Source organism: Castor canadensis, chromosome 3 (assembly GCF_047511655.1).
Source record: "Castor canadensis chromosome 3, mCasCan1.hap1v2, whole genome shotgun sequence".
In the NCBI taxonomy this organism is placed as follows: domain Eukaryota; kingdom Metazoa; phylum Chordata; class Mammalia; order Rodentia; family Castoridae; genus Castor; species Castor canadensis.
This window is the reverse complement of record NC_133388.1, coordinates 101,814,069-101,821,892: the sequence shown is the minus strand read 5'-3', so window position 1 is coordinate 101,821,892 and position 7,824 is coordinate 101,814,069.

The following is a 7,824-nucleotide window of genomic DNA, read 5'->3' as shown; positions in this document are numbered from 1 at the left end:
CGAAATTTGGATGGGAGAATTTTTGGCTTGATATTGATTGATCTGCCTTACAATACTGAAAATGCATGTCTAAAGAGCTGATTCATACTTGTTCAGATGCCAATGAAATTAATTAGTTCCACTCTTTGGAAGAAGAGAAAGGTTAGTGTAAATACAGAATGTTCCTGAACTGTACATTAACCCTAAGTATAATTGTACTTGCTTAGTAAATGTCCAACACACAGCTCATGTTACTATTTTCAGTGCTTATCTGATTTGATTTTGCATCAATGCTTTTCTGTGGCAGTATGAACTGGCATTGTGATATTCTAACATGCTTACCATATTGTTACTTATTTAGTAGGACAAAGTCCTTCTTGTGCCAGTTTTAGTGTCTAAGCTTCATAACATATAGATAGCTAAATAAATGGATTTGTGGTATGGCAAACTTTCAGCTTCCTTACATATTTTCCACCTTTAATTTCTTTTAACTTAGTATTTCACCAACATTCTTGTTCTCTTATACCACATTTTTGGAATGCTTTCAGCTATTAACTATTCTTCACTTGCTTTTTAATACTTTATTTAATTCAAAGTATGTTGAGCAACTTTGATGAGCTTCATCCCAATATGGTACCAATATAAGGCAATTTCTGCCTAAAAAATATTGTGACATAAAAAGCTACGTGAAAGTGTGGAAGCACATGCATATACTTCAGATCCCATTACTGTGGGAACTGACACAGGTCCTAAAGTCACACTGGGTGGAGAGTGGTGATGAGGATGCTTCCAGAAACTGAATCTTGAACATAAACAGGAGAGGCGCTGACTATGAAGTCTTCATTGGCCATAACACTTTTTGTGGCTTTTATTAAATTAATTAATTAATCCTTTTCAGATGGATTAAAATGAGTTTCCTTTATAGTATTTGTCTTTTCTTTTAGGGCACTTGTGATTTCTTTATGGTATTACAATATTTATAAAATTCCCTATGAGACAGAGGCCCTTCTTCTTACTCTCTCTACCCTAATGTCTTTCTCATGGAACATCCTGAGTAGCTGAATGTGTCCTTTTGACACAATAAAACTATTAGGCTCTCCAAAGTAGGGCATATTGTTATTCTCTTGCTCAGTAGTCCTTCTTAAATGTGGACTAATGTGGAATTCAGAAATATCCATAGGACTTGCTTTGGTCAATAAAATGTTAGTGGAAACAAGGCTTGTAATTTCTGGAAGAAACATTTACACACTAAATGTGATTCCATGTTGCCTTTTACTGTGTGAAAGGTAGAATAATGTTTCCCAAAGATATTGATGCTTCAATCCCAGAATCCATGCTTATAGTATTATCTTAGGTGACAAGAAGACTTTGAAGAGGTGGTTAAGGGTAAAGACTTTGAGATGGGGAGATTATTCTGGAGGATATAATTGCATGAGTCTGTAAAGGCAAGGGATACTTACTGACTATGGCCAGAGAGGAATGTGACTGAATATGAGAGTGTGAGAGATACCAGTGTCAGAAAGACTAGACCTGCCATTGTTGGCTTTGAAAATGGAGAATGGGGGCAGTGATCCAAGAAGCATACAGATGTTCCTCTCTGAGGGCTGCCATAACCAGGCATCACAAAGTTGGTGTCTTAAAGCAGCAGAAATCTATTCTCTCCCAGTTCTACAGTCCATAAGAATAAAATCATGAGGTCAACAGTGCTGTGCTCCTTCTGCAGAGCAGAAGCATTGTTCCCTTGCTCTTTTGGTTTCTGCTCTGCTCTGCTGTTTTTTTCTGGCTTCTTTGGCTTGTGGTCACCTCACTTCAATCTCTGCCTCCATTTTATATCACCTTCTTCTTAGTGTGTCTGGTAAATCTTCCTTTGCTGACTTTTATAAGTGTCCACCCAGATAATACAGGAGGCATTCCTCCTCTTTGTATCCTTAACTTAATCACATGTAACATAATACACTTAAACATAACTAGCAATATCCACGTATCTTGGAGGTTAGTATGTACACATATATTTTGGGGCTACCACTCAGCCCACTGCAGTGGGTATCCTCAAGAAGTTGAGAAAAGTAAGCCTAAAGCCTCTTCTTTCTCCTAAAACCTCCAGAAGAAATGTCATCCCACCTAGCCTTGATATTAGCCAGCTGAGACCTGCATTGGGTTTAAAACCTATGCAATTGGAAGAACAGAGATATGTGTGGTTTGAGGTCACTAGGTTTGTGGTTATTTGTTGCAAGAGCAATACAAATGAAGATATTATGTTCTGGCACCTGATTGTGTCTCAGAAAGAAGTTGTGTCATGAACCTCCACTATACAGTACTGAAGACTGTGGAGTTATATGGACATGTGTCTTGAGCAGCCAATTCTTGTTATAACTTTCTGGGTTCTGAGGTGTCTTATGACTGCAGCCTGACTTAGTTCATCTTAGACAAAAATACTAAAAGCCTCAATGAATCTGGACAGTTTAAAAACAAATCATGGGATTTGAAAACAATCAGGTGTAAGTTTCAAAAGGGCTTTCCTACTCATCATAAGACATTAGATTGATCTTAATCATTTTGGTCATTGAATTTTATTTTATAAGGTAAAGATGAAAGTAATTGAATAGTCAGTTATGTTTATGTCTAACATTTTATGAAGAATTTTCATTGTGCTTAAATTTGCTGCCAATAATCATTGTGCTTTTCAAATATTGGGTTATTCTTAATGATGTTTTTTTTAAAATAAATATCATCCAATTTATTCTGTTCAAATCTCTCTCCCTGTCCATGTGTACTTTGTTCCTTGAAGAGGAATATAGCCCCTGTCTGCATTTGGAACAGAGCTAAGCCTCTACAATGGCATGATTACTACACATTTGATTTGATTCTGTTTCAAATATCTCCTCACATACTTTTTTGGGTATCAATAAGGATACTCCATTTAGCTAAAATCTCACTGTTTTCATCACCTTTAGTAATGACTTTCTTTTGATTCTCAACCTTGAGAACATTTCCCAAGACAAGATGACCAACATGCAATAATCCATTATAATTGCTCTTCATGCATGCAAGGGTATGAAATAATCCATTCCTTAGAGCCCAGGGAACCATTTCTATCATCTTTCCAAAAATTATACATTATTCAGGACTTGATAAAAATATTGCTGAATATAGCAATGAAAAATGCAGTTTCCTCCCTATGAAATGAATGTTCTACATTCTTCCCTTTACAGATACTTCTTGATAAGCTCATGGGAAAGGAAAGTTCAAATCAAAATATTTTAATTATGGGAACATCTGTAAATATTTATGTAAGGTTGTGTATACCAAAGATATTTTTAACCTGTACTTGGCACCAATAGTTATTTTTTAGAGCACATTTATTTTTCTAAAGCACTTAATGCTATGACAATATTTCTGATACATTCATTATTTTGTTTTTAATGAATATTTTGAGTTCTATGTGTGGGTATTCACATATACATCCATATGCATCCATGAACTTAATAAAAATGAAGCAGTAATAGTACTTCAACTTGCTGGAAAATATAAATATAAATTTCATTTCATAATATGTATTCAGAAGAATATATTTTTATTTCCAGTTTTGGCCTTTTCATCTGTGTCTTCTTTCCAAACATTGATGTTGATAATTTATAACAACCAAAACCAGTAATTGAAAAAGATAGTAAAAAATCTCTCTTGCAAAATAAGACCAGAAAAAAAGCATGAAAGTAGTGTGAAAAACGGTATTGCCAGTAAATGGAAAATGTCACTCACTTGGTTTAAACATAGTTCAAAAAATGACATTTGGGGAGAAAATAAAAGCTGTCATTCCTGTACAGATTTCTTATAGAGTTTGAATCAACTTGTAATAAGATGTTATTGAAAGAAATTCAGTTCTGAATGTCCCATAGGACCCAGGCAGCATTAATTAGTTACGTTTAGCACAGCTGAAGACAAGTTTATGAACAGGTGGCTGTATGGTATTTGAATTGACAATATCAAAGTGGCAGTTGGGTAATTTAATTGCATTCGACAAGTTGCTGCATGAGGCATCAGATACCTACTTACATGCTTGTAACCTCTGCTTGCATGTGTCATTTTGGTACATTGAAGTGGAGTTGCATGAAAAACTAAGAGCTGATTGAGCATTCTTTGGCAGCTGCTAAGTCTAAGTAGACCGAATTGCATGGCTATTATGCAGACTCTGAAAACATCAAGATCCGCCAGGCTACTGACACTATTGAAGGAAAAATAAACCCAGAAGCATCTACATTTTTGTCATTAATAGAGAAGGGAAGCATTCAAGGACATTTTCATTAGGTAGACTGTTCATAATATTTAAAAAAGGATTTAGTCCAGAAACACAGTCAAAATCTCCCATGAGCTGCAATTACCTTCATTTATAATTTAATGTCTATAAACAAACTCATTTGGGACTTTTTATATATTCCTAAACTAGAAAAAGATTTTTCTTAGCATGCTTGAAGGGTATGTGTTTTGTGTTATAGGCACATTGTAGACTTATTAGTGAAAAATATCAAGTGGCCCAATGTGTGTCACTTCTCATAACAACACCTTTCTCTTAAACGCACTTATTTCAAAATGTTCTGCTTGTTTTTTAAACAGGGGTCCTGTGGTCAGTATCTGAGTTTCAGCATAGGTTGGTTGGGTAAGCATAGTTGAAGGAAATACTAGTGTGGGACCTGGAACTCCTGGAAGACCATTGCACCCCCATGACATTTCATCTCAGCCATCCTGAGGAAGGGGTGTGTGTATGTATGGTTAGAAGGTGGGCCCCGAGGGAAAGTTGAATCATAAAGAAACTGTGTTAGGTAAGTGCAAGTGGCTTTTTCCTGGACAGTGTTCTGTACTCTAGAACTCTGACATTTTCCAGAACCAAGAGATGGTTTGTGTTTTGGCTCCTTCAATGGAGAGAGCACTACAAACATAAAAATGCAGATTTTCAGTTTATTGCAAAGCATAGGACTAATCCTTGGTGTTGAGTGATTTTCCAACTTTTTTATAGGGTCACAAGAGAGTTTTGAGAAAAGAGTTATAAGCCACACATAAGTTCAGTCACAGGGTCTCAGACACATTATATCTCAAATAATATATGAAATGCAACTTCATCTTTTGTCTTAATTTGGTGAAGTGTCACACATATGAGCCTTGTCATATGACTACTAGGTATCAAAATTAAGTTACTTAGAGTAATTGACCTAAGATTTAATTAGTCTGCCAGTCAAACAAAAGAAACTTTCTGAACATACATTCCAAACTGAGAGGAGAGGGCAAAGGGAGGCAAGAGAGCTTCGGGTGTTCAGAGGTGGATATCACAGGTGGCTGTAGAACTTCTACAAGACTGGGAGTATGGACATAAAACATATCAGTGCCTATAATTGAACACTGGAATGGGACAGGGTCGCGATGAAAATTATTCTTCAAGATAATCTAGCTACTGACAGATGACATAATTGAGAAAGAAAAAAATGTGATGCTACTTCCCTCTTCGTAAGTGTGTATTAGGACAAATTGGAAGCTCTATTGATGGTAGTGACCTTGGTTAAAAAAAAAAGCGAGCAGACTGGCTGGTGGCAAGGTGGGAGCTGGTCTGGCTCTTGGGAGCTGGTGCTTTCCTGTTAAACACAAGTGACATCATAGAGTACATCAAGCTAGAGTATTCCTAACTCACATGCAAGGCAAGTAAAGACTGTTTTATAGTCATGTTTGAATGCAAGTAAGAACAAGAAGTCTGCAAAACAGAAAAATAATTAATGACCCTTGTTTCAGTCATTTGGGACTATAACAACAAAATGCATGGGTGACTTTTAAACCTCAGTTTGGATGCTGGGCAGTCTAAGATCAAAGCACTGGCAGTCTTTGTGCATGGTGAGGGTCCTGTCCTTGCATAGACAGCGTGTCAAGTTACATCCTCACATAGCGGAGGAGGGAGCTCTCTGGAGCCTCTTTTACAAAGGCACTAGTCCCATTTAGAAGAGCTCTATTCTCATGACCTGGTCACTCCCCAAAGTCCCAACTCATTGTATCAATACATTGGATTTCAACATGTGGGTTTTAGAAAAACCCTCATTCAGACTATAGCAATCTCGCTTTGAGCCACTGTGCTGTTTACCAAATGCAGTGTTACTCTGCTTCAGCTCTACCCAACTTACATACAGCCTGTATAGATACCAGTAATAGAAATGCCCTACTGACAGATGCCTTACCTCTTCCTTCTAATCATTTAATTTCAAGTCCAAATCCTTCTTGACACCCTCTTTCTGAACTCTCTGATGTGACTCTCTTGTGCCACAGCACCTGCTGGTCATCAGGGCTATTCTCACTGCACATTCTCCACAGCTCCTCAGCTGGGGATCACCAGCCAAAGTCATGTTCTCAAACAGAGATCTGGGAATGCTCCTGTGAACTGAGACTTGTAAAAATACTATGAAGACCTCCCATCCGTGGAGTCTCCCAAATATAATGGATATGGTTAAGCACTTCAGAACTGTGACATTTAACACACAAGTCATTAATATCACATCTTTCCATGCTTCTTGAACACTCACACAATAAATCCTACCACATTTATATGTGGTAGGTATTTTGTATTACACAGAAGGAAAGATTAATTTCATCTAATTTAACAGTTTTATGAGAAAAATATTATATTCATCTTTTAAATAAGACAGCAGTACACAAAGAATTCTAGAAACATACTTAGGGACAGAGAATTAATGCATGATTAAATTCAGATTCAAAGTCAGGACTTGGGGGGAGGGGGTCAAGGTAGAGAAATGATACAGACATTTGAATAAATGAATAAAAAAAGTCAGGACTTGGACTCAGTTGCCATGGATCTGACTGTGGCCATTACTTCAATTTTCTATTTCTATTTCATGGAGACTTCAGAGGTGAGTAACTTGTTTAGTTTCATAGATTTAGTTGGAACAAAATCACAAGTGAAATCCAGTTTTATGGAATTTCAAAATTCATACATTTACTCATTTATACTCACCTTTTGTTTTAGCTTGCTTTTGTCTCAGTCTCCTAGTTACTTCTAACTGTCATCATTAAAAATAACACAACACTTAATGTTTGAAAGAGCTGCTGGAAAACACCAGCAAAGAGTTTATCATTTGCTCTACATTCAAAGCAGAATTTAAGTAATAACCAAATACTGTAAAGAGATGAAATTTTAATTCATTTTGAATTTCTTCAATGGGTTAATTTATAACTAATGAGGTTATTTGGTGATAATTTTGTGATTAGAGAAGTTGCCACAACTAATATGTAAAATAGCTTCTAAAGAGAACATGTAATCACAAATGGCTGGGTGGTGCCCATGCTGGTTTTTAATGAATAGATTATAAAAGTGCAGTGAGGACACACTGTTCTTATGGTCTAATTCTTCCCTTATTCTTTAGAAAATGTAAAGTATCCTCATCCTTCTTGGTGGCCTCCTACTGTCAGCAACACACATGAAGTTGGGGTACAGAAAGTTTGAGGTAGACAGTCTATAAAAGAGGAGGTCATTCAATGACATGTCATCCAGAGGCCAATGGATTTATGACTGTTCTTATTTTTAAAGGATGGGAATTTCTCCAAATGTGCTGTAGATTTCAGCATGTTCCCAACAGAGGCAGTTGAAGATAGCAGAATGACATTTTAGCACATGGCATATTTCTTTCATTAACTGACACTTGTTCAATCATTTCTACCCTCATTCCTGTGTATAGCACCTGGGCGAGGCAACACTGGGAAAAGACTGGTGTCACTGGCAAGTACATTGATTCACCAGTGTGTGCTTCTCTGTACATGGCCTTTTTCTTATTACAATGCTTACAGCATTACAATGGT